The sequence below is a fragment of the Brachyhypopomus gauderio genome, chromosome 8, assembly GCF_052324685.1.
Source record: "Brachyhypopomus gauderio isolate BG-103 chromosome 8, BGAUD_0.2, whole genome shotgun sequence".
NCBI lineage: Eukaryota > Metazoa > Chordata > Actinopteri > Gymnotiformes > Hypopomidae > Brachyhypopomus > Brachyhypopomus gauderio.
Window position 1 is genome coordinate 5058343 of NC_135218.1, and position 27339 is coordinate 5085681.

A 27339-nucleotide genomic window follows, 5' to 3' on the forward strand; every position below is an offset into this window, starting at 1 on the left:
AAAGTTGTTATAGGCATATTCATACAGTGTAATGGCAAAATATTAAAGTAAAGTTTTGGGAGAAGTGAAAGATCATTGATCTTTTAAAAACGTTTCACAGTTATTCAGTATTACTCCAGGAGTATCGCTTACATTTTCCTCAAATTGAAGCTTCTGACAATAAAGGACCCCAAGTCTGGCTTTGAATACTATCTAAAGGCCATTTTATTACCAGTTTTCAGATATAGGACAGATGATCGAATACAATTACGACAAGCCACATGTCCCATATGTTATGTGCTAGGGTGAAAAGCTCAGTTCAGCTCCTATGATGTGGCTTATGGGCTGTGTGTGATTGACAGTTCAGCCTCTGGAGCACTACAGAACTTCCTGTCAGCCTGTCACAGCACATCAAACTGAACCGGCCTACACCAAACTCCCATTCAAGCTGTCTAGGTTTACACGATGGAGCTAGAATGTAGTAATTCAGTTATGCCACTGAATACCCCCAATCAATTTCTTTAGTTTAGAAGGTGAATGCCCCACCCTCTAGCAGCCCACACCAGCCTATCAGCACTCAGCGTCACCAGCTTACTGATCCAATCAGATCAGGCCAATAAATGCACCACTCTCACTGCAGGACAGCACACAACGTTCAATCCAAGGTACCGTACTAGCTACTGCTGACTGAGGTTGGATGTAGGAGTCTGTTCTGTATTTTTGTGCATTCTGATATCCAATATATCGTGATCACTTAATACCACATCATTTTGCAAGCTTTTAATGTGGCACGACATTGGTTTTAAGACGTCATTTCAGTGCCTTGGAATCACAGTGAAGATATGAGAATCGCGGACATTCAGTCAGGTAGGTATACACTGAGGCACTCAAAGACGAGGTCATTTTCCTAGCCCAACATAAAATGGCTGAAAAGGAGCGATTCAGCCTGATAGCTCGATACCGCGGTCCTATTTTGACACGGTTTAGGCTCACCGCAGGCCTCTAGAGCACAGGAAACGTTCGGCTCAGAGCTCAGAGCCGGTCTGCGACCTGCAGACCATTTACCAGATCACTGGGCTGTCACGCCCACGACAGGGAAACTCCGAACACAAGTGACGAAGAGGCGCGGAGGGAAAGTAACCTGGGAGGGCATTTGTAGCCATGGCAACCATTCACCCCAACACGGGCACTACAGGTGCCTTGTCTTCCCACACCACTGATTGTGGAGGTTCGTGTTGGGACCATTCCTTTATTGGCTTAACCGAAGAGGAGGAGGAAAAGAGAAATGGAGAGAGGAGAGGAAGCGTCCAGCAGGCTCACTCAGTTGCCTTGACTTGATAAATGGAAAGATTTTGTAATTTCCTCCCACGGTGTGAGTGTGAGCGTGTGGGACAGAATGTGTCAGCTTTCATTTTTCTTACACTCCCGGACCCCACTAAGATCCGCAGCTGGGGTCTGTGACAGCAGATTATTTGTTGAAATCCAATAAATAAATAAGAGTCAGGGATATGCTCCTCATTTAATCCCCCCCCGACACCCCCTCCCACACAGACACACACACCCACACACACTCAATCCCACCCACCAACCAATCTCTAGCCACACATACATGTGCAAGGACAAGAAATTAAACGCCAGGGCATTAAGCCGACATCAGCTACTTATTGCCTCAGCAGTCCAAACGCAATTACATTGACCTGACTGACACCCAAGAGATCGAATTCTGCTGCTTGTGTTCTACATGTTCAGGTTTGCAAGGCCGTTCTCTCAGCGATGGCTGGCCAGTGGAAAGCCAAAGAAAGACAAAAACAGAGCACAGATTTTCAGGCCAATATTAAACTAAAGCACAGAGGAAGAAAGTTCTGGAAGCACACGATATACTAGAGCACTGCTTTACTTTTTGAGAGGAATATAATTACTGATCAGACTATCAAACTGTGAACAAATACTGGGAACAGTGGAGAAAGAAAGCTCAAGTTTTAAATAAAGTATTATGCTATAGAAGTAAAGACAGGGTAACATGAACTAGTAAGCAAATGTACTTAATATTTTACTTGAGGGGCAAGAAATGCAGTCCTGGCAGTGTCATGGGTATGAAAGACTTCTCTATGAACCTGGTTTCATACTGAACCACCAGCACCAGTAATCAGAACATATATTGGATTGTGCTCGATGAGGAGGCAGAAGAAAAAGCTCCGGGTTTGAGAATTGGTTCATTCTTGGGACCAGTTGGACGTAGTGTAGCACACAACAATGTGGTGTGGGAGAGGACAAGTTTTCAAACACCACAGGGTCCTGGGGACCTTTCTCTCTCCCCGTCTGTCTGGGCAAAGCCGAGGCCTTCAGCATAACTGACCTCCACAGAGCAAGATAAGGACACGTGTCGTCGTCATGAGGTTTTTACATCATCCACAGACTAGACCGCGCCATTGGCAGAAGACCCGAATATGCCTGGCCCACGCAGAGCACAGCGAGGACTCCATGTGTTGCCCTTGGCTGCTGATCTCAGATCAGTTTTGCGTGTTGAAGTAGGAGATTGCCGGTCGTGGATATGTGTGACACCAAAGTGACACTTTTGGACAGTAAGGTTCTGACTGTTAGAGTGGTGTGGAAAAGTGGCTGTTACGATTGTAGGAGTGGATTTCCCTGAAGTGAAGGGGGAGTTGTCTTTGAAGAGAGGCTTTAATCACTGTTAGGGTGTGACTAATGGGAAGAGGCAGCTTCCTTCAGCTCTGCGTGATGTAACTCAACAATAAGCGGCTGGCCTGTGGGTGAGCCAGAACCCCACTTCCCGTAAGCACATTGAAGGCAGCCGTGGCCCCCGCCCTGCTTAAACGGAGCCTGACACAAACGTTCGGGAGGAGCGCTGCAGATAAGCCCCGAGCCCTCCCACAAAATGGCCACCACTAATGTTTAAACACGCCGGCATCTGCTGCGTCATCTCCATCCACAGGTTCCCAGTCAGCCCATTCTGAAAGCTGGACCTCTGTGTGTTGAGGTTAGACCTCCTTTTCCTTCCTCTGTTCATCTAATGTGTTTACTGGTTCCCAGTTTTGCTGGGAACCTAGCTGGGGGGTTGCCACCCGACTCCTCCTCTTCTTCACCTCCTGGCTCTCTTGAACTTCAAGACGTTTCTACCCCCTCGGAGGCGGGGGCGTTGATCTTACCCAGTTATGAGTTTAGCCATTTACGAGCTGTTCCTCCCCCGACCACTGGCCCCGAGCAATATTACGATGAATCAAGATACACATTATCGCCTCCCCGACGGGTTACATGAAAACACGATGTGCTAAAACGGCAAAACAGCCCGAACAAAGAGCACAGTAAAAAGAAATAAGAAACAACGTGGAGAAATGGGAGGAGAAAGGATAAGCGGAAGAGCCCGTCCGGAACAGCGGGGCAGTGAAGCGCTGATCTGATGCGAGGCTAACATTAGCATGTAGGTCTGGCTCAAGCATTACGAGGGCTGCTTGCTCAGGTGTGATGGGCTAGAGAGAGCTGAGGTGTTCTCTCGCTCTGTCTGGACACTGACAGATCCCTGCAGGTGTGAAAAGCTCCTCAAATTAACAGCACACACGCGACATGCACGCGCCGGGGCGTCAGTGTGCACCCTCGTACGCACACACACACACACACACACACACACACACACACACACACACACACACACACACACACACACACACACACACACACACACACACACACACACTTTTGATGGGCCTGACCTTCAGTGTGACCACTCTTGCCTGTGCGTTCGCTCTCTCTCGCCCAGTTCTCTCTCGTTGTATTTCTCTGGGATAATAAAAAACAGTCTTGACAGGAGTACAGGCAGAGAAAAAAAAAGTATAATAAACCCTCTCATACGAAGACGAACACAACATGAGGGAAAAAAACAAGAAACCTAAGGTGTGCGAAATCACCCCTAAGAGGGAGAAAGATGTGTTTGTGTGTGAGGCAGAGAGAGAAAGAGAGAGATGAGGTAAAAGCAGTATGTAGTCAAGCGATGATACCTGCAGGTTCTCCGCTCCAGGATGATACCTGTAGCCGCGGCTTCTGCTCCGCTCATCCAAAGAAGCAGCTGACAGTGTTAAACACAGTCACGCTTCGCAACAAACTATTGAAAACAGGTATATTTTACATTCTTTCATGGTTCGCGTGTGCTCTGTCCCCACAGAAGCAGACCCGTGTCAGATGTTTCACACGGCTCTGCGGCAGACGGAGGTGGAGCCCCTCCGAGCTGCTGCTCCATTAAGCTTTTAACAGCAGCCATTTTCCGCGTACGGACGCACGCGTGCGTGTGTCTGGGTAAACGACACGTTTTCTAATAAGACAGCCACTTCAAAAAGGGCATTTGAACCCAGCAGAATGGCCTCGATTTGCGGGTCTCATGCTACTGTGGCTTTTCCCGCCCTGGCTGGATCTGACAGTGCTCACAGAGGCTCATTCGGCTTGGCCGTTGTTCCGGATGAAGCAACCGTGACACGGCGAGAGGATGAAGCTGCTACCGGAGAATCAAATCGTGCAAACAAACGATCTGAGATACATAAGAAAAACAACAGCAGCAAAGAGCGTTTACATATAGTTACATTTTAAATATTGCATATTGTATTTGCATATAATTACATATTACTGCAGGTTATAGAATAGGATGCATAACTCAATTGATTGCCGTCGGTTCTTTATATCTCGGACTAGAACTTGGAAGGTGTTTTTCAAATCATTTCATCATATGCTATTAGACAGCCATGCAAAATAATGAGTTGGTGCTGACAGGTTGAGCTGGTGGGCCGTGACACACACCGCCACCCACTGTAGCAGTGTTATGAGCACTCTATAAACCTCCATATTCACAGAGAGAGAGAGAGAGAGAGAGAGAGAGAGAGAGAGAGAGAGAGAGAGAGAGAGAGAGAGAGAGAGAGAGAGAGAGAGAGAGAGAGGGAGAGGTGGGCTGTGGCAGACGGTGCTAGCCATTATCAGTAGCTAAATATCCATAGCTGCTGCTTCACCTGTAACAGCTAACAGTCCAGACTGTGGCAGCTTTAGATAATGCCTGTCCATGGGAGACGATAAGGCTCGGCTCAATACCCGGCTAAAAATACGCGGGCGTGCTTCATTTCCTGATCGAGGCAGCAGCAGCGGGCGTGACTTTTAAGCGGATCCGAGACGGCGCGTTAGTTTTCACGGCGGGGAGCGGGTCACCCCCCACGTGACGGCGTCCCGCCGAAACAGGCGCCATCGTCCATCACGCCTCTCAGACGGTGCCCTTGTGCACTGACGATGATTCGGTGAGGTAGACACGCCTCCCCCCCCCCCCCCCCCCCCCCCCGGAGAGCTTTGTCTGCTATCTTAGCATCAGAACGCATCTCCACACCGTTGAGCTCCACCAAAAGCAAAATAAAGTACTTTCATGCTTAAACTGCATATTGAGAAACCAAGGGCCACAGAGACGAGCTCTTCAAAAACACAATTTCAAAGCGTCATTGTGCATTCACGCTCCCCTTTAGTAAAGGGAATTTAAATGGTTTCCAAACTCGGACAATGCAACACTATTCCCGTGACTGTCTGACACTGGCCTGAAGTGTGCACTGGTGCTTTTGCGTCTCACTCAGCACAACCTTTGTGCAAGGTCAACGCAATGTGCTTGATTGAGATTGTCCAGCGGAAGCACAACACACTCCCTGAACACCACCGCGCCCGCAGATGGCTTGATGAATTACATTACCGGAGTCATGCGGAATGCGAATCTGTCTACAGTGCGCGGCGGGACGGGAACTTTCGTCTGTCTTCGCGGTTTCCAGCAGAGCCACGTTTTACATTCAAAAGGACGTTTTTTCTGTACAGCTGCCAATTTTTTTTTTTAAAACAGGATATCAAAAATATTATCGACTGGGTGACAGGTGAAGGTTTTACCCCCTGTTTCTATAGTGACAGGACAGGACATAGTCAAGGGCAGGAGCTGAAATATGGACTTGTCTTAAGCCATTCAAAATGCCTAAGAAAAGCAAGCATTTCCTTAATATATTCCACTCCACAATGGACATATTGCTAATAGTGACTAGTTACTACTATGCAGATGAGCCCATGCTAACCGAACCCCATTTGCTTTCATTCTTTACTAGCCACATTAGCATCTTTCAGGAGATGTATCCCTTTAATTAGATCCAGGTCGTCCCCCAATGACCACCTTCCAGTCCCCTCGCCTGAATCTGAGGCCACGCCCTCCTGAGCCAGCAGCAGTGTGATTGGGCAGTGTCAGGTGAGGGGCAGGGTCCGTCGGGCCGGCCGCGATGGCCCGATTCAACACCTCTGTCCTCCATCTATCTTTGATGGGAGATACATTATGCATGCCTCTCCCAAGTTTCCACCGTACGCCATGTAGAGAGACGCACACGCATACCGACTCAGACGTGGGAAAAATAGAACACACTCTCACCCAAAAAACACATCAATACACAGAAATAACAAACAGACAGACATGAGACGCAGTTGTAAATGAAAAGGCAAAATATACACATGGGAAAAAATGTCAAAAACAAATAAAGGGGAAAAAAAAACACACACACACACCCACGCGGCTCACACGTGCATGGAGTCACACACACCCACGCGGCTCACACGTGCATGGCACAGAAGGCCAGCAGTCTCTCACCTTTTGGGTCTTGACAGGTGGTGTTGACCACTGGAGAGGAATGCACACTTCAGAAGAGAATAAATCACACTCACTTAACGTAAAGACGTAGGAAAACAAACAAAACATCTTTCACACATTCGATTATGAAACGTTTGGAAAGGCGTCTGATTACGGGGTAGGGGATACCGCTCAGACGTGGTTTACTAACGCACGTGTATTCCCTCCTAGAGCGCACGCATTTGGACTTGTTCTCAAGCTCTCTCCTGTGGACTTGATCCACACCTGTTATTTTTTCCTTTCTCCAGAACCCTACGAACGAGACCCTGATAATACCTAATAAATTGCTGATGGGTGTCGTTTCACCCAAACGGAGTGAGGCACATTAAATTCTCACGTCTAATCCGCAAGATCATGCCCTATTGCCCTTTGGAATACGTCCACTGGTGGCTGCCCTTTGACCTTCTGTCCTGGCTTTAGGCATGTGTGGCCTTAGGCATACCAAGTGCAGCCCCCCCCACTATCTTCAATAATTCATATGCCATATGAACTGCTCCATCATCACAACATGTTACACGAGACAAGTGTCAGAATGGCCCGAGGCCCAAAGCCTGTGCAGACAGAGGAACATAACGTCTCTTCTCCAGGTCTGACAGCAGGTGTGTGTTTGCAGGCTCACATCTGTATGTACACTGCAGCCATACCTCTGGGTGACAGGAAACCTTTGACTGATAATTCTTCCATCATTCCTCTGAGACATCACATTTCCATTAACAGTCTCTAAAAATCTGTATCCTTTCCCTCTCTTTCTCTCTCTCTCTCTCTCTCTCTCTCTCTCTCTCTCTCTCGGTATATATATATATATATATATATATATATATATATATATATATATATATATATATATATATATATATATATATGTGTACGGCTGTCTTTCTACATATATATGTATCACACACACGCACACACACACACACACACACACACACACACACACACACACACACACACACACACACACACACACACACACACACTTAAATAGGGTGGTCAGCGGTCAGGAAGTCTAAATGGAATTGTATTGTTTAGCACATTTAACAATGTATTATGTATTGCCATATTATGAGAATTACAAATAAAACATGTAAGGGGGGAAAACACCATACAGTTCAGAGAGCCTCCCACTGCCTAGAAATATACTACGATACTATTGAATACTTCAGTTATCATGCCAATATTGCATTACATCATCATAGCAGTATTATGTATTATATCATCGTATCAGTCAAGCCTTGAACAGAGCATCCCCATTGCAATAAGACAATAAAAATTGAAGACATACATTACAGTTAACATTATGCAAATTGACATCTACAAGCTGTCATCACAAAGATTCACCAATTACAAAAAATAAATACCCCTTTCCGTCCCCCGCCAACCAGTAATTGAAACAAAACAAGGTGCTGGAGAGCTCACATCATCACTATCAAAGTGGCAGTTGTGGGAGCGTCGTCAAATGACCAATGATGCCAGCACCTGTAAAATGTCTGTGGACCCACTAAGACTAAACTTCGTCTCCGTGAGGTAAAATGGCCCATTTGTAAAGCCACAGTGAGCAGGAGGGGTAGTAAAGTTCCAACTGATAAATATTCTCCACCTCACCAAAATAATTGCACAGGAAATAGCACCCAGCTCTCTAGACCTAAACACCATAGGATCTGCAGAAATACCAACAACATGGCATAAACCTCGAGGTGTTTATTAAAGCAAGGGTAGAAGGAATTAAAAACCCAAATCTCTTTTTCTAAAATCTCAACTTTTTACCTAACATGGCAAAGAGATTCTACCTGATTAATGTCACAATGCGCCAATTTGACATTTTAATCATTTGTATGTATATCAATTTCAAACATGTACATAAGGAAGAATAAGATATCTACTCTTTCTACTGCATAGTTCTTGTTATTGAGTTATTGGCTTCACCCATCCTCATGCTCCACCCATCCTCATGCTCCACCCATCCTCATGTTTCACCCATCCTCATGCTCCACCCATCCTCATGCTCCACCCATTCTCATGTTTCACCCATCCTCATGCTCCACCCATCCTCATGCTCCACCCATCCTCATGTTTCACCCATCCTCATGCTCCACCCATCCTCATGCTCCACCCATCCTCATGTTTCACCCATCCTCATGCTCCACCCATCCTCATGTTTCACCCATCCTCATGTTTCACCCATCCTCATGCTCCACACATCCTCATGCTCAACCCATCCTCATGCTCCACCCATCCTCATGTTTCACCCATCCTCATGCTCCACCCATCCTCATGCTCCACCCATCCTCATGTTTCACCCATCCTCATGTTTCACCCATCCTCATGCTTCACCCATCCTCTAGTTTCACCCATCCTCATGCTCCACCCATCCTCATGCTCCACCCATCCTCATGCTTCACCCATCCTCATGCTCCACCCATACTCATGCTTCACCCATCCTCATGCTCCACCCATCCTCATGTTTCACCCATCCTCATGCTCCACCCATCCTCATGCTTCACCCATCCTCATGTTTCACCCATCCTCATGTTTCACCCATCCTCATGCTCCACCCATCCTCATGTTTCACCCATCCTCATGCTCCACCCATCCTCATGTTTCACCCATCCTCATGTTTCACCCATCCTCATGCTCCACCCATCCTCATGTTTCACCCATCCTCATGTTTCACCCATCCTCATGCTCCACCCATCCTCATGTTTCACCCATCCTCATGTTTCACCCATCCTCATGCTCCACCCATCCTCATGTTTCACCCATCCTCATGCTCCACCCATCCTCATGCTCCACCCATCCTCATGTTTCACCCATCCTCATGCTCCACCCATCCTCATGCTCCACCCATCCTCATGTTTCACCCATCCTCATGCTCCACCCATCCTCATGTTTCACCCATCCTCATGTTTCACCCATCCTCATGCTCCACACATCCTCATGCTCAACCCATCCTCATGCTCCACCCATCCTCATGTTTCACCCATCCTCATGCTCCACCCATCCTCATGCTCCACCCATCCTCATGTTTCACCCATCCTCATGTTTCACCCATCCTCATGCTTCACCCATCCTCTAGTTTCACCCATCCTCATGCTCCACCCATCCTCATGCTCCACCCATCCTCATGCTTCACCCATCCTCATGCTCCACCCATACTCATGCTTCACCCATCCTCATGCTCCACCCATCCTCATGTTTCACCCATCCTCATGCTCCACCCATCCTCATGCTTCACCCATCCTCATGTTTCACCCATCCTCATGTTTCACCCATCCTCATGCTCCACCCATCCTCATGTTTCACCCATCCTCATGCTCCACCCATCCTCATGTTTCACCCATCCTCATGTTTCACCCATCCTCATGCTCCACCCATCCTCATGTTTCACCCATCCTCATGTTTCACCCATCCTCATGCTCCACCCATCCTCATGTTTCACCCATCCTCATGTTTCACCCATCCTCATGCTCCACCCATCCTCATGTTTCACCCATCCTCATGCTCCACCCATCCTCATGCTCCACCCATCCTCATGCTTCACCCATCCTCATGTTTCACCCATCCTCATGCTCCACCCATCCTCATGCTCCACCCATCCTCATGTTTCACCCATCCTCATGCTCCACCCATCCTCATGCTCCACCCATCCTCATGCTCCACCCATCCTCATGTTTCACCCATCCTCATGCTCCACCCATCCTCATGCCAAGACATGGTGGATACTCCACCTCCAACTCTGCCCACCAATCCTCATCCACCTCCACTTCCAGCTATGCCCACAAATCCTAATTTAACTCCGCCTCCAGCTCCGTCCACCAATCACCATTCAACATCACCTCCAGCTCTGTCCACCAATCCTCATCTAACTCCACCTCCTGTTCTGGCTCCTCCCTCCCTAAAGTTTAAAAATTTACATCATAAAGATAAAATACTATTGTAATCTGTCCCACTTTCCACTTTCTTATCCGGTTTTACGCTCCACTGTCATCTCAATAAAGACTAATGAGAGAGGACCTGCCTCCTGCTTCTAGGTGAATGCACTGAAGGTGTCAGTTCAAACCCAAGTTACTTTATTGTTTTTGCTTCAGAGCCAGAGAGAGAGAGAGAGAGAGAGAGAGAGAGAGAGAGAGAGAGAGAGAGAGAGAGAGAGAGAGAGAGAGAGAGAGAGAGACTCTGTTTTTTATTCTGTCAGACAATGAACTGCTGTTGTCACTTCAAACACTTCCAGAAAGAAGGGACTGGTTCCCAGCTGTCAGTATCTTCACAGAGCCTGGTTGGTTTTCTCAGACACAACTCCACAGAGCCTGGTTCTCCCAGATACAGATGAAACTCTGAGACTGTTGTGATACACCTCTTTTCCAGAAAATAATGAGATACTTAAAACACACGACCTGCCTGATGATTAGTGGGTGATGTAAGGCTACATTTGTGGTAATGTAAGTTTATTTACTGTAAGGCTTATTTATTTATTTTTTAAGAATGCAGGCAGAAATTAAGCTTTAATGAATTTACAATTTCGTGGCATTTGGGTTTCTGTGAAGAATGATGACATAGATTTTGAAAAGATAAACTAAATTAAAAGTTAATTCAACGTTAAAACAATGAGCTTCATTTGATCAGAGTTGCAGTCTTTTGCTTGGACGATAGCTGTGCTGGCTCTGTGAACCGTCCATTCTGAATAATGCATGAACACTATGTTCACACAGATTTAAAGACACAAACATCACACACACACACACACACACGCACACACACACACACACACACACACACACACACACACACACACACACACACACACACACACACACACACACACACAGTCTCAAGGTTCTGAAAGGTCAGCGCTAGAATTAATTGTTCTCGATATATAGTTTAGAGCTGCTTTAACCCTGCCTGTATTAGTGACTGTCAATCTGATTAAAACACTTAATCTGGACAGCTCATAAATCGGCCACAACAGGGGCCCTGCTAGTGCTCCGATTAAACAAACCCAAGTCCATTTCTATACGACATTCCTTCCTCCACTAAGAGCAACGCAGGAGAGACCATACACACAAGTACCACAGGTCACTAAATATATATTTAGACTTTCATATTCTAAGGTCATAAATAAAAAATCTGACTTGAATAAATCTTGTGTACATGACTTTGTGATACCTGTTAGAACTGCATATTTGAAACTGACATTCTGAAACATTCTGAAAATTCTCTTTTGATTGTAGGACAATTTGCACTTCGGCCAAAATGACCTCAAAGATGCTTACTGAAGCAGAGATCTTTCAAACCCAATGTTTTTTGGAACATTGCTGACTGAAATGAGTAATGTGTCTGTGTGTGCGAGGTGAGTGTGCATATGAATCTAACAAATGAGATGTGAGAGAGGATTTATAAATCACATGGCATGCAGCTTTAAGAAATGTAGGATCAGTAAGACTAATAACATTCCTCTACACAGTGCCCCACGGTCTCCATCCACTTCTGATCTAATCTAGAACATCTGCTCCCTGTGTACGTTCGTATGGGGGGGGGGGGGGGGGGGGGGGGTTTCCATAATTATGGAAGCACACACCAACAGCGGCTCCAAACACACAGCTGCTAATGCAGCAGCTGTGATTGTTTCTCACTATGGGGCAGTGCTGAAATACTTTTTAGACCCCCCTGACTTTGTGGTCTGATTCATTCATAAATTTGTATAGTTAGAAAACTATAACCAGTTCCAGCTGGTGGAAGTTCTGTTTCTCTTTAGAGGTGATAAGGATCAAAGATGAAAAAAAAAAACAACGAGGCTGAGTTTTGAGGTGTCCCGTTCAAGGACGCGTAACCCGTTTACGTGCCACGCTGTGAGTGAAATGCGTCTGTTTTCATCTCAGCAACTAGCTGACGGAAAACAGCAACTAGCTATTTTTCTAAGAATGCTCGCAAAGGAGCGATTGTTGAGCCAGAGGGATGGCAGTTGAAAGTGTGTTTGTTAAAAGGACACGGTGACCGATAATGATGGCTGGTGTTGACCTTCAACTTTCTGGACAGCTTCTTTTTGACAAGGCCATACGCGGTCTTCAGAGTTTTGTGGCCGCTTAAAAAGGGGGTTCTAGTGACATTCTGATTAAGCGGTCTGAACTGATTAACTAAATTGGCAAAAACAAAGGAGAATATTCAAAGACTTGTGTGGGAAGTAGCATACATGAGAGCAGTATCTTCAGAGTTCAGAGGGCACTGAGTATAGTATTTATGTAAACTAGCACCTCTTTAAACCATTTCACATGTACTGTCACTTGGGTCCTACCTATGTTAGATGTTTGATTTTTACACAAAGCACGAGATCTGTGTTTATACTTGAGGCCAAACACACATACAGTCAGTCTGTGCTTGTTAGACTTATTTGCTAAATCGGCAATTTTTCTATGCTTCATGCTTTTCACACCCAAATATCTTTTTAAATGAGGAAATCTGTAATGTTCTGTTCTGCTTTGGCTGACAAACTAGAATATTCCACATGGGATTGCTGGTCACATTCGTGGGGCACCCAAGGCCACGCCCATTCAAATCAACCTTGACCCCTGAACCCACCTGACTCATCAACGGAACCACAGCAGAAACAAAGAAGGTAGATAAACCACCTTGTGAAGTACTAAGACATGTTGATCCACAATGCTGGGAGGAGATTGGTGCCAGTGGTGGGGAGAACACCTTGTTTGATCAGTGGGCATCTGCAGACTTAAAGGGGATACAACAACATGCTAGCAAAGCTGACAGTGAATGTTAGCCATGAAGGACCGATTGACATAAATCCATTCGCATTATACCGCCACACTCCTTTTATGCTAATTTCTGCTTGGGTGAAGGTAGGTTTCTTTAAGCACCTCCACTGGTCTTCATCACCAGAGGCTTCTCGGGTCTCCTCAGGCTGCGGGGCGGATATCTTAGAGAACAGACGTGTTGTCGTGCGCTTGTCTGACATTTGATATTAAAGAGACAGAGAGAGGAAGGGAGAGAGGAGTTGTAACATTCCGTACGCATTCAAAAATGCTCCTTCAAATGTGTGTGTGACCTGGAGATCAGCACAGCCCAACAGGCAGACCGAGAAAGCTGCTGGAACGATTGGACCCCAGCGCCGGGCCCGGCGGTCCCAGGCAGGATCTGCAGATGAGTCCACTTGAGTTCAGAGTCACGCGCGGCTGGTGAGCACTGCTTGTCAGGATACGCACTACATGTGACTGTGTGACATTTTTCTGTGTGTGGAGGTGGTGATGATGGATGGTGCCTGCAGAGAATAGGCAAGGACACACGCACGCACACACACACGCACACACACACACGCACGCACGCACGCACACACACACGCACGCATGCACACACACACGCACGCACGCACGCACACACACACACACGCACGCACGCACGCGCGCGCACGCACGCCACACACACACACACACACACGCACACACACACACACACACACACACACACACACTCTCTCTCTCTCTCTCTCTCTCTCTCTCATTCTCTCTATTTGGTGTCACACTCCAAATCCTAGGTGTAAAGATGAGAGTCACAAACACACATGCAGAGCCCCTTGCAAAAGAATGGATTGAAGAGATAACACCATGAACACACACACACGCACACACACACACACACACACACACACACACACACACACACACACACACACACACACACACACACACAGCTCCTTGCATAGAAAAGGGCTGAAAAACAGGGCAACAGGTGCACAGTTAGCTTTGCAGACCTTCTAAGTCAATGCATTGTGAATTATTTCACCGTCAGTATCCCAGAGGGAAATGATAAATCCCGACTTCTGTATGCTGGACTGCTCATTAGCAAGAAGGCAGCTGTGTACATGGGCTGGAACCACATAGAGTCAATATCTGAACCTCTGGCATCAACTAACAAACCGGACCTCTTTGAATTAGAGGGCCACATCACATACCAGGATTCTTAGGGCACTCCTCACGCACTAGTGTATTAGAAAGCCATCGTACCTGATCTTGGTATGAAACCCCTGACCAACTAACCACTATCCAAAGAGTCTTTGAAGTCTAAGAGAGCTGTCAGAACCCAGAGGAATGATATGTGAAGTGTCTGTCCCTAAGGAGGAGGAGTACGTCTCCCCTTCCATACAGATGTATTCCATTACCTCAGACACCTGCATGCTTGAATTAATGCACACCAGGCATTGTATTCAGGTCGGATGATGTCGTTTGTGGCCAATCAGCCAGTGTTATGGGAGGGGACTCAGGGTCTGTTCTTTAGTTCTTTAGTTATCCACTCGCGTATGCATATTCAAGCACATTTCTTTTACATTCATAAAATATCTAGACTAATAATGTTAAGCCTCAGAACACATATTTAGGAAAACTTTTTTATACAGAAAAATGTATAAAAGAAGAATTTTCATTTTCTGCTTAGGATTTGCAGTAAAGTTACCCAACACACAAAACATATCCTGTTTTTCCTAAGAGATATGAGTGCGTGTGTGATTTACAGAACTGTTCTAGTGGATCTTTCTGGATCTCCCCCAGCAACACGTTAGGGCCTGATGCACTCCCCATGAGACCCGGCAGTGTGGTGTCTGTGTGTGTGTGTGTGTGTGTGTGTGTGTGTGTTACGAACAAGTTAAATAACACTCCAAGTCCTACCAAGGGAACGATCCAACAGCCTAATCATGAGATCACGGCCATATGTATAAGCTCTGATAATCAGCGCTGGCTCTCCCAAGGACAGATGTCACCCAATAACAGAGCCCCTCGTGCTCCAATCAGGGCCGTAAACACACGTCAGCAGCCACCGGAGCGGTCGGACAAAAATACACTCGTGTTAATTTGTGATGTGAAAGCCGGGAAGTAATTCATAAGGTTTGGAGATTGCGACTCAACGTTGATACAAATGCATGAAATACGGTTTACTGCAAGATTGTTCAGGTCTTTTTACCCCATTGAGGATTGTAGAAAAAAAAAGTATGAATATAAGCCTGTAATTAGTGGCTGGTGGAAAGCAAAGCAATAGCAGTCACCTTCATCTAAAAACTCAGGAACAGATGAAACATCTGATTGGGTAACCACCCCCCCACCCCCACCATTCTCTTCTTTTTATCCGAATCATTGTCCATGGCCAAGACGGTGAAACTGTCAGCAATGAGGGAGACTGGATGCTTTAGCAGGCAGATTTAATCTTAAGTCGAAAGCCAAAACAGTCAGACATTCTAAAGTCGATCACCAAACAAACAGGCAGAACAGTAGAACAGAGGAACGATAGAATAGAGGAGCAACAGAACAGAGGAAAAGTAGAACTGTAGATCAGAGGAACAGTAGAAGTGTAGAACAGTACAACAGAGGAGCAGTACAACAGGAACAGTAGAACAGTAGAACAGTAGAATAGAGGAACAGTAGAACAGAGGAACAGTAGAACAGTGGAATAGAGGAACAGTAGAACAGTAGAATAGAGGAACAGTAGAATAGAGGAATAGTAGAATAGAGGAACAGTAGAACAGAGGAACAGAAGAACAGTAGAATAGAGGAACAGTAGAACAGAGGAACAGAAGAACAGTAGAATAGAGGAACAGTAGAACAGTATAATAGAGGAACAGTAGTAGAACCGTAGAATAGAGGAACAGTAGAACAGTAGAATAGAGGAACAGTAGAATAGAGGAACAGTAGAACAGAGGAACAGAGGAACAGTAGAACAGTAGAATAGAGGAACAGTAGAACAGAGGAACAGTAGAACAGTAGAATAGAGGAACAGTAGAACAGTAGAATAGAGGAACAATAGTAGAACAGTAGAATAGAGGAACAGTAGAACAGTAGAATAGAGGAACAGTAGAATAGAGGAACAGTAGAACAGTAGAATAGAGGAACAGTAGAATAGAGGAACAGTAGAACAGTAGAATAGAGGAACAGTAGAATAGAGGAACAGTAGAACAGTAGAATAGAGGAACAGTAGAACAGTAGAATAGAGGAACAGTAGAATAGAGGAACAGTAGAACAGTAGAATAGAGGAACAGTAGAATAGAGGAACAGTAGAACAGTAGAATAGAGGAACAGTAGAATAGAGAAACAGTAGAACAGTAGAATAGAGGAACAGTAGAATAGAGGAACAGTAGAACAGTAGAATAGAGGAACAGTAGAACAGTAGAATAGAGGAACAGTAGAATAGAGGAACAGTAGAACAGAGGAACAGAGGAACAGTAGAATAGAGGAACAGTAGAACAGAGGAACAGTAGAACAGAGGAACAGTAGAACAGTAGAATAGAGGAACAGTAGAACAGTAGAATAGAGGAACAATAGTAGAACAGTAGAATAGAGGAACAGTAGAACAGTAGAATAGAGGAACAGTAGAATAGAGGAACAGTAGAACAGTAGAACAGAGGAACAGTAGAATAGAGGAACAGTAGAACAGTAGAATAGAGGAACAATAGTAGAACAGTAGAATAGAGGAACAGTAGAACAGTAGAATAGAAGAACAGTAGAACAGTAGAATAGAGGAACAGTAGAACAGTATAATAGAGGAACAATAGTAGAACAGTAGAACAGAGGAACAGTAGAACAGTAGAACAGAGGAACAGTAGAATAGAGGAACAGTAGAACAGAGGAACAGTAGAACAGAGGAACAGTAGAACAGTAGAATAGAGGAACAGTAGAACAGTAGAATAGAGGAACAATAGTAGAACAGTAGAATAGAGGAACAGTAGAACAGTAGAACAGAGGAACAGTAGAATAGAGGAACAGTAGAACAGTAGAACAGAGGAACAGTAGAACAGTAGAATAGAGGAACAATAGTAGAACAGTAGAATAGAGGAACAGTAGAACAGTAGAATAGAGGAACGGTAGAACAGTAGAATAGAGGAACAGTAGAATAGAGGAACAGTAGAACAGTAGAATAGAGGAACAGTAGAATAGAGGAACAGTAGAACAGTAGAACAGAGGAACAGTAGAACAGTAGAATAGAGGAACAATAGTAGAACAGTAGAATAGAGGAACAGTAGAACAGTAGAATAGAGGAACGGTAGAACAGTAGAATAGAGGAACAGTAGAATAGAGGAACAGTAGAACAGTAGAATAGAGGAACAGTAGAACAGTAGAATAGAGGAACAGTAGAACAGTATAATAGAGGAACAATAGTAGAACAGTAGAATAGAGGAACAGTAGAACAGTAGAATAGAGGAACAGTAGAATAGAGGAACAGTAGAACAGAGGAACAGAGGAACAGTAGAACAGAGGAACAGTAGAACAGTAGAATAGAGGAACAGTAGAACAGAGGAACAGTAGAACAGTAGAATAGAGGAACAGTAGAACAGTAGAATAGAGGAACAATAGTAGAACAGTAGAATAGAGGAACAGTAGAACAGTAGAATAGAGGAACAGTAGAACAGTAGAACAGAGGAACAGTAGAATAGAGGAACAGTAGAACAGTAGAATAGAGGAACAATAGTAGAACAGTAGAATAGAGGAACAGTAGAACAGTAGAATAGAAGAACAGTAGAACAGTAGAATAGAGGAACAGTAGAACAGTATAATAGAGGAACAATAGTAGAACAGTAGAACAGAGGAACAGTAGAACAGTAGAACAGAGGAACAGTAGAATAGAGGAACAGTAGAACAGAGTAACAGAAGAACAGTAGAATAGAGGAACAGTAGAACAGAGGAACAGTAGAACAGAGGAACAGTAGAACAGTAGAATAGAGGAACAGTAGAACAGTAGAATAGAGGAACAATAGTAGAACAGTAGAATAGAGGAACAGTAGAACAGTAGAATAGAGGAACAGTAGAATAGAGGAACAGTAGAACAGTAGAACAGAGGAACAGTAGAACAGTAGAATAGAGGAACGGTAGAACAGTAGAATAGAGGAACAGTAGAACAGTATAATAAGAGGAACAGTAGTAGAACCGTAGAATAGAGGAACAGTAGAACAGTAGAATAGAGGAACAGTAGAATAGAGGAACAGTAGAACAGAGGAACAGAAGAACAGTAGAATAGAGGAACAGTAGAACAGAGGAACAGTAGAACAGAGGAACAGTAGAACAGTAGAATAGAGGAACAGTAGAACAGAGGAACAGTAGAACAGTAGAATAGAGGAACAGTAGAACAGTAGAATAGAGGAACGGTAGAACAGTAGAATAGAGGAACAGTAGAATAGAGGAACAGTAGAACAGTAGAATAGAGGAACAGTAGAATAGAGGAACAGTAGAACAGTAGAACAGAGGAACAGTAGAACAGTAGAATAGAGGAACAATAGTAGAACAGTAGAATAGAGGAACAGTAGAACAGTAGAATAGAGGAACGGTAGAACAGTAGAATAGAGGAACAGTAGAATAGAGGAACAGTAGAACAGTAGAATAGAGGAACAGTAGAACAGTAGAATAGAGGAACAGTAGAACAGTATAATAGAGGAACAATAGTAGAACAGTAGAATAGAGGAACAGTAGAACAGTAGAATAGAGGAACAGTAGAATAGAGGAACAGTAGAACAGAGGAACAGAGGAACAGTAGAACAGAGGAACAGTAGAACAGTAGAATAGAGGAACAGTAGAACAGAGGAACAGTAGAACAGTAGAATAGAGGAACAGTAGAACAGTAGAATAGAGGAACAATAGTAGAACAGTAGAATAGAGGAACAGTAGAACAGTAGAATAGAGGAACAGTAGAACAGTAGAACAGAGGAACAGTAGAATAGAGGAACAGTAGAACAGTAGAATAGAGGAACAATAGTAGAACAGTAGAATAGAGGAACAGTAGAACAGTAGAATAGAAGAACAGTAGAACAGTAGAATAGAGGAACAGTAGAACAGTATAATAGAGGAACAATAGTAGAACAGTAGAACAGAGGAACAGTAGAACAGTAGAACAGAGGAACAGTAGAATAGAGGAACAGTAGAACAGAGTAACAGAAGAACAGTAGAATAGAGGAACAGTAGAACAGAGGAACAGAGGAACAGTAGAACAGTAGAATAGAGGAACAGTAGAACAGTAGAATAGAGGAACAGTAGAACAGTATAATAGAGGAACAGTAGTAGAACCGTAGAATAGAGGAACAGTAGAACAGTAGAATAGAGGAACAGTAGAATAGAGGAACAGTAGAACAGAGGAACAGTAGAACAGTAGAATAGAGGAACAGTAGAACAGAGGAACAGTAGAACAGTAGAATAGAGGAACAGTAGAACAGTAGAATAGAGGAACAATAGTAGAACAGTAGAATAGAGGAACAGTAGAACAGTAGAATAGAGGAACAGTAGAATAGAGGAACAGTAGAACAGTAGAATAGAGGAACAGTAGAATAGAGGAACAGTAGAACAGTAGAATAGAGGAACAGTAGAATAGAGGAACAGTAGAACAGTAGAATAGAGGAACAGTAGAACAGTAGAATAGAGGAACAGTAGAATAGAGGAACAGTAGAACAGAGGAACAGAGGAACAGTAGAACAGAGGAACAGTAGAACAGTAGAATAGAGGAACAGTAGAACAGAGGAACAGTAGAACAGTAGAATAGAGGAACAGTAGAACAGTAGAATAGAGGAACAATAGTAGAACAGTAGAATAGAGGAACAGTAGAACAGTAGAATAGAGGAACAGTAGAATAGAGGAACAGTAGAACAGTAGAACAGAGGAACAGTAGAATAGAGGAACAGTAGAACAGTAGAATAGAGGAACAGTAGAACAGTAGAATAGAGGAACAATAGTAGAACAGTAGAATAGAGGAACAGTAGAACAGTAGAATAGAGGAACAATAGTAGAACAGTAGAATAGAGGAACAGTAGAACAGTAGAATAGAGGAACAGTAGAATAGAGGAACAGTAGAACAGTAGAACAGAGGAACAGTAGAATAGAGGAACAGTAGAACAGTAGAATAGAGGAACAGTAGAACAGTAGAATAGAGGAACAATAGTAGAACAGTAGAATAGAGGAACAGTAGAACAGTAGAATAGAGGAACAATAGTAGAACAGTAGAATAGAGGAACAGTAGAACAGTAGAATAGAGGAACAGTAGAATAGAGGAACAGTAGAACAGTAGAACAGAGGAACAGTAGAATAGAGGAACAGTAGAACAGTAGAATAGAAGAACAGTAGAACAGTAGAATAGAGGAACAGTAGAACAGTATAATAGAGGAACAATAGTAGAACAGTAGAACAGAGGAACAGTAGAACAGTAGAACAGAGGAACAGTAGAATAGAGGAACAGTAGAACAGAGGAACAGTAGAACAGAGGAACAGTAGAACAGTAGAATAGAGGAACAGTAGAACAGTAGAATAGAGGAACAATAGTAGAACAGTAGAATAGAGGAACAGTAGAACAGTAGAATAGAGGAACAGTAGAATAGAGGAACAGTAGAACAGTAGAACAGAGGAACAGTAGAACAGTAGAATAGAGGAACAATAGTAGAACAGTAGAATAGAGGAACAGTAGAACAGTAGAATAGAGGAACGGTAGAACAGTAGAATAGAGGAACAGTATAATAGAGGAACAGTAGAACAGTAGAATAGAGGAACAGTAGAACAGTAGAATAGAGGAACAGTAGAATAGAGGAACAGTAGAACAGTAGAACAGAGGAACAGTAGAACAGTAGAATAGAGGAACAATAGTAGAACAGTAGAATAGAGGAACAGTAGAACAGTAGAATAGAGGAACGGTAGAACAGTAGAATAGAGGAACAGTAGAATAGAGGAACAGTAGAACAGTAGAATAGAGGAACAGTAGAACAGTAGAATAGAGGAACAGTAGAACAGTATAATAGAGGAACAATAGTAGAACAGTAGAATAGAGGAACAGTAGAACAGTAGAATAGAGGAACAGTAGAATAGAGGAACAGTAGAACAGAGGAACAGAGGAACAGTAGAACAGAGGAACAGTAGAACAGTAGAATAGAGGAACAGTAGAACAGAGGAACAGTAGAACAGTAGAATAGAGGAACAGTAGAACAGTAGAATAGAGGAACAATAGTAGAACAGTAGAATAGAGGAACAGTAGAACAGTAGAATAGAGGAACAGTAGAATAGAGGAACAGTAGAACAGTAGAACAGAGGAACAGTAGAATAGAGGAACAGTAGAACAGTAGAATAGAGGAACAATAGTAGAACAGTAGAATAGAGGAACAGTAGAACAGTAGAATAGAAGAACAGTAGAACAGTAGAATAGAGGAACAGTAGAACAGTATAATAGAGGAACAATAGTAGAACAGTAGAACAGAGGAACAGTAGAACAGTAGAACAGAGGAACAGTAGAATAGAGGAACAGTAGAACAGAGTAACAGAAGAACAGTAGAATAGAGGAACAGTAGAACAGAGGAACAGTAGAACAGAGGAACAGTAGAACAGTAGAATAGAGGAACAGTAGAACAGTAGAATAGAGGAACAATAGTAGAACAGTAGAATAGAGGAACAGTAGAACAGTAGAATAGAGGAACAGTAGAATAGAGGAACAGTAGAACAGTAGAACAGAGGAACAGTAGAACAGTAGAATAGAGGAACAATAGTAGAACAGTAGAATAGAGGAACAGTAGAACAGTAGAATAGAGGAACGGTAGAACAGTAGAATAGAGGAACAGTATAATAGAGGAACAGTAGAACAGTAGAATAGAGGAACAGTAGAACAGTAGAATAGAGGAACAGTAGAATAGAGGAACAGTAGAACAGTAGAACAGAGGAACAGTAGAACAGTAGAATAGAGGAACAATAGTAGAACAGTAGAATAGAGGAACAGTAGAACAGTAGAATAGAGGAACGGTAGAACAGTAGAATAGAGGAACAGTAGAATAGAGGAACAGTAGAACAGTAGAATAGAGGAACAGTAGAACAGTAGAATAGAGGAACAGTAGAACAGTATAATAGAGGAACAATAGTAGAACAGTAGAATAGAGGAACAGTAGAACAGTAGAATAGAGGAACAGTAGAATAGAGGAACAGTAGAACAGAGGAACAGAGGAACAGTAGAACAGAGGAACAGTAGAACAGTAGAATAGAGGAACAGTAGAACAGAGGAACAGTAGAACAGTAGAATAGAGGAACAGTAGAACAGTAGAATAGAGGAACAATAGTAGAACAGTAGAATAGAGGAACAGTAGAACAGTAGAATAGAGGAACAGTAGAATAGAGGAACAGTAGAACAGTAGAACAGAGGAACAGTAGAATAGAGGAACAGTAGAACAGTAGAATAGAGGAACAATAGTAGAACAGTAGAATAGAGGAACAGTAGAACAGTAGAATAGAAGAACAGTAGAACAGTAGAATAGAGGAACAGTAGAACAGTATAATAGAGGAACAATAGTAGAACAGTAGAACAGAGGAACAGTAGAACAGTAGAACAGAGGAACAGTAGAATAGAGGAACAGTAGAACAGAGTAACAGAAGAACAGTAGAATAGAGGAACAGTAGAACAGAGGAACAGTAGAACAGAGGAACAGTAGAACAGTAGAATAGAGGAACAGTAGAACAGTAGAATAGAGGAACAATAGTAGAACAGTAGAATAGAGGAACAGTAGAACAGTAGAATAGAGGAACAGTAGAATAGAGGAACAGTAGAACAGTAGAACAGAGGAACAGTAGAACAGTAGAATAGAGGAACAATAGTAGAACAGTAGAATAGAGGAACAGTAGAACAGTAGAATAGAGGAACGGTAGAACAGTAGAATAGAGGAACAGTAGAATAGAGGAACAGTAGAACAGTATAATAGAGGAACAATAGTAGAACAGTAGAACAGAGGAACAGTAGAACAGTAGAATAGAGGAACAGTAGAATAGAGGAACAGTAGAACAGTATAATAGAGGAACAATAGTAGAACAGTAGAACAGAGGAACAGTAGAACAGAGGAACAGTAGAATAGAGGAACAGTAGAACAGTATAATAGAGGAACAATAGTAGAACAGTAGAACAGAGGAACAGTAGAACAGAGGAACAGTAGAATAGAGGAACAGTAGAACAGTATAATAGAGGAACAATAGTAGAACAGTAGAACAGAGGAACAGTAGAACAGAGGAACAGTAGAATAGAGGAACAGTAGAACAGTAGGCTTGAATTTACGGACCATAAAAGGAAGGGGGGAAGGTCAAACGTTACTAGCAGTCAGGAACAATGCAGGTAACAAAGGCTCAGAATCAACTGTAAGAGAGAGACTTGGACTGTAGAGGCAATTAAAGGAGCCAGTAATGGAAAATAAGCGTAGGGGGGCGGAGCTGGAGGTCATAAGGAGAGCAGCAAGTGGGAGGAGCCAAAGATAGAAGCATGACAGAGGCAATCAACTCTTGTTGCTTTAAAAGCCATTAATTAAAGCCATTAAGAAATGGGCTTATCTCCTAAAATGAATGATCCAGCTGAACTGAATTCAAGACTAAAGCCATTTAACATAACAGAGAATAAAAATCTTAATTAAAAAAATTTAAATCGTGAAATAACGTAGGCAAAGTGGAGTGTGGGGTTCATATGTGTATTATGTAGACAGAAGAGGTGGTGTTGGGGTGTGTGTGTTTTGTGTAGACAGAAGAGGTGGTGTTGGGGTGTGTGTGTTTTGTGTAGGCAGAAGAGGTGGTGTTGGGGTGTGTGTGTATTATGTAGACAGAAGAGGTGGTGTTGGGGTGTGTGTGTGTTTTGTGTAGACAGAAGAGGTGGTGTTGGGGTGTGTGTTTTGTGTAGACAGAAGAGGTGGTGTTGGGGTGTGTGTGTTTTGTGTAGACAGAAGAGGTGGTGTTGGGGTGTGTGTGTTTTGTGTAGGCAGAAGAGGTGGTGTTGGGGTGTGTGTGTTTTGTGTAGACAGAAGAGGTGGTGTTGGGGTGTGTGTGTTTTGTGTAGACAGAAGAGGTGGTGTTGGTGTGTGTGTGTTTTGTGTAGGCAGAAGAGGTGGTGTTGGGGTGTGTTTTGTGTAGACAGAAGAGGTGGTGTTGGGGTGTGTGTGTTTTGTGTAGACAGAAGAGGTGGTGTTGGGGTGTGTGTGTTTTGTGTAGACAGAAGAGGTGGTGTTGGGGTGTGTGTGTTTTGTGTAGACAGAAGAGGTGGTGTTGGGGTGTGTGTGTTTTGTGTAGACAGAAGAGGTGGTGTTGGGGTGTGTGTGTTTTGTGTAGACAGAAGAGCAGTGTTGCGAATAACTCCGTTAAAAATAACGGCGTTAGGTAACGTCGTCATTTTGTCAGTAACGGGATAATATAATTAGTTACTTTTCCTGTCGTTACAACGCCGTTTACGTTACTGGTCATTAAAAGAGGTGCGTTACTATATATTGATATACTAATGCGAGCGGACCGCTGCCCAGGCTAGTGAGGAGTAACAGATCCCGATAGGTCACAGTTCTCGGTGTAACTAACAAGTCAGTAAGCGATTGGCTAAGGCAGCGTTATGATAGCCAATCAGAGCCAGTGTTTTTACACGCGCGCCGAAGCACGCGAGTGACACGACACAAACGGAGAAGAGGCCGAAATGGCGTCAGGTGCAAGCCGAAGAAAACTAGAATTTTCAAGGCGATATAAACATTATTTGAAGTTCCTGAATGTCTACCAGACTGGGTATTTGATTTATTTAATTAAGAATAGAGGTTTTATTGTTAAGTTTACTTCTGTTGTAAACAAACCAGTTGTCTCAGGTTGAGAGAATTTAATTTAATTTGATAGATGTAAATGCACTTTATATAGTGTAACTGTTTACTTTTGCTTTTTTTTTCAAAGATTTGGGATTTTTTAACGGTTTTATCCTGCACTGGTCTGTGGATGTGCAATAAATATCAAAAGTATCAATTTTCTGATCTACTCATTTCAACTGACTGTGAAAACTGCTTAAAAAAAAAAAAACTTAATTAATTGGCATATAACCTTTTTTTAACTGTATCGCAAATCGTTACTTTCCCTGGTAATGAGTTACTTTTATTATAGAGTAATTCAGTTACTAACTCAGTTACTTTTTTGAACAAGTAGTGAGTAACTATAACTAATTACTTTTTTAAAGTAACATTCCCAACACTGCAGAAGAGGTGGTGTTGGGGTGTGTGTGTATTATGTAGACAGAAGAGGTGGTGTTGGGGTGTGTGTGTGTTTTGTGTAGACAGAAGAGGTGGTGTTGGGGTGTGTGTGTTTTGTGTAGCAGCAGGGATGATGTGGTGCGTGTATGTGTGTTACGTAAGCAGACTGGTTGGTGTTGGGGTGTGTGCGCTATATATGCAGAAGAAGTGGTGTAGCAGGCGTGTGTGTATTACGTAGGCATAAAGGGGGGTGTTGGGGTGTGTAGGCACGAAGAAAAAGTTCAACAACATAACCACAGGTTCATAGCTGGTTGAATGGATGGTGTTTGTAAGGCCAGTGTTGAAATAATTTTACACCGCAATTCTACTCAAAATGAATAAAAGGGCCAGCATGGTCATAATTACCTCGAACCGACGTGTACTCTACTGGGTCTGACTGGCTGTACTGGTTGAAGACCAAGATCTGTTTAAGATGGAATTATGGTTTGCTACTGTCAGTTTATTCACACATTTATTACATAATGGTTACAAAAGATTCTCATAACAGGGAGAAAAAAATTCGGTGTTGTATCACACACATCACTACACACGTGCAACCTCTGTCATATTTCCATAACGTCTGGGCCCTATAAAGACTCTAATCCTAGAGATGTCCTTCAGAGCGTTCCCAGGACACCCTGCGAGATGTGGGCCCCATCCACTGCCGATATTACATTTGAATATTCACCGAGTTCTAAAGATTATCACTTTATTTTCAGATGTTGAAATCGCCCTTTTTTTCTTTCGCTGCAATTTTGCACACAAGTACTTGGAAGCTCGCAGTGAACAAATTAAAATGCAGAGATGTGTGCTTGGGAAATTTGCTCCACCAAGCTTCTGCCAAGGTATTGTGTAACTATGAATACATCTATTTTATGATCTGTGCCATAGTGTTAACTGTCTCAGTAAAAAAAAGGAAAAACTGCATATGGGCCACCAACAGCAAGTTCAGAGAACACCTGATCACATGTGCCGGTGTAACACAGCTCCACGCCCACACCTGATCACGTGTGCCTGTGTAACACAGCCCCACGCCCACACCTGATCACGTGTGCCTGTGTAACAGCCCCACGCCCACACCTGATCACGTGTGCCTGTGTAACACAGACCCACGCCCACACCTGATCACGTGTGCCTGTGTAACACAGCCCCACGCCCACACCTGATCACGTGTGCCTGTGTAACAGCCCCACACCCACACCCGATCACATGTGCTGGTGTAACACAGCTCCACGCCCACACCTGATCACGTGTGCCGGTGTAACACAGCCCCACACCCACACCTGATCATGCCTGTGTAACAGCCCCACACCCACACCTGATCACGTGTGCCTGTGTAACACAGCCCCACGCCCACACCTGATCACGTGTGCCTGTGTAACACAGCCCCACGCCCACACCTGATCACGTGTGCCTGTGTAACACAGCCCCACGCCCACACCTGGTCACGTGTGCCTGTGTAACACAGCCCCACGCCCACACCTGATCACGTGTGCCTGTGTAACACAGCCCCACGCCCACACCTGGTCACGTGTGCCTGTGTAACACAGCCCCACGCCCACACCTGATCACGTGTGCCTGTGTAACACAGCCCCACACCCACACCTGATCACGTGTGCCTGTGTAACACAGCCCCACGCCCACACCTGATCACGTGTGCCGGTGTAACACAGCCCCA

General features: G+C 43.8%; 1 protein-coding gene across 2 annotated transcripts in view; it reads right to left on the reverse strand.

The window, feature by feature from the left end:
* Positions 1–27339, reverse strand: part of slc12a5a (solute carrier family 12 member 5a) — a 125477-nt gene that overhangs the window by 32054 nt on the left and 66084 nt on the right. The window lies entirely within an intron of this gene.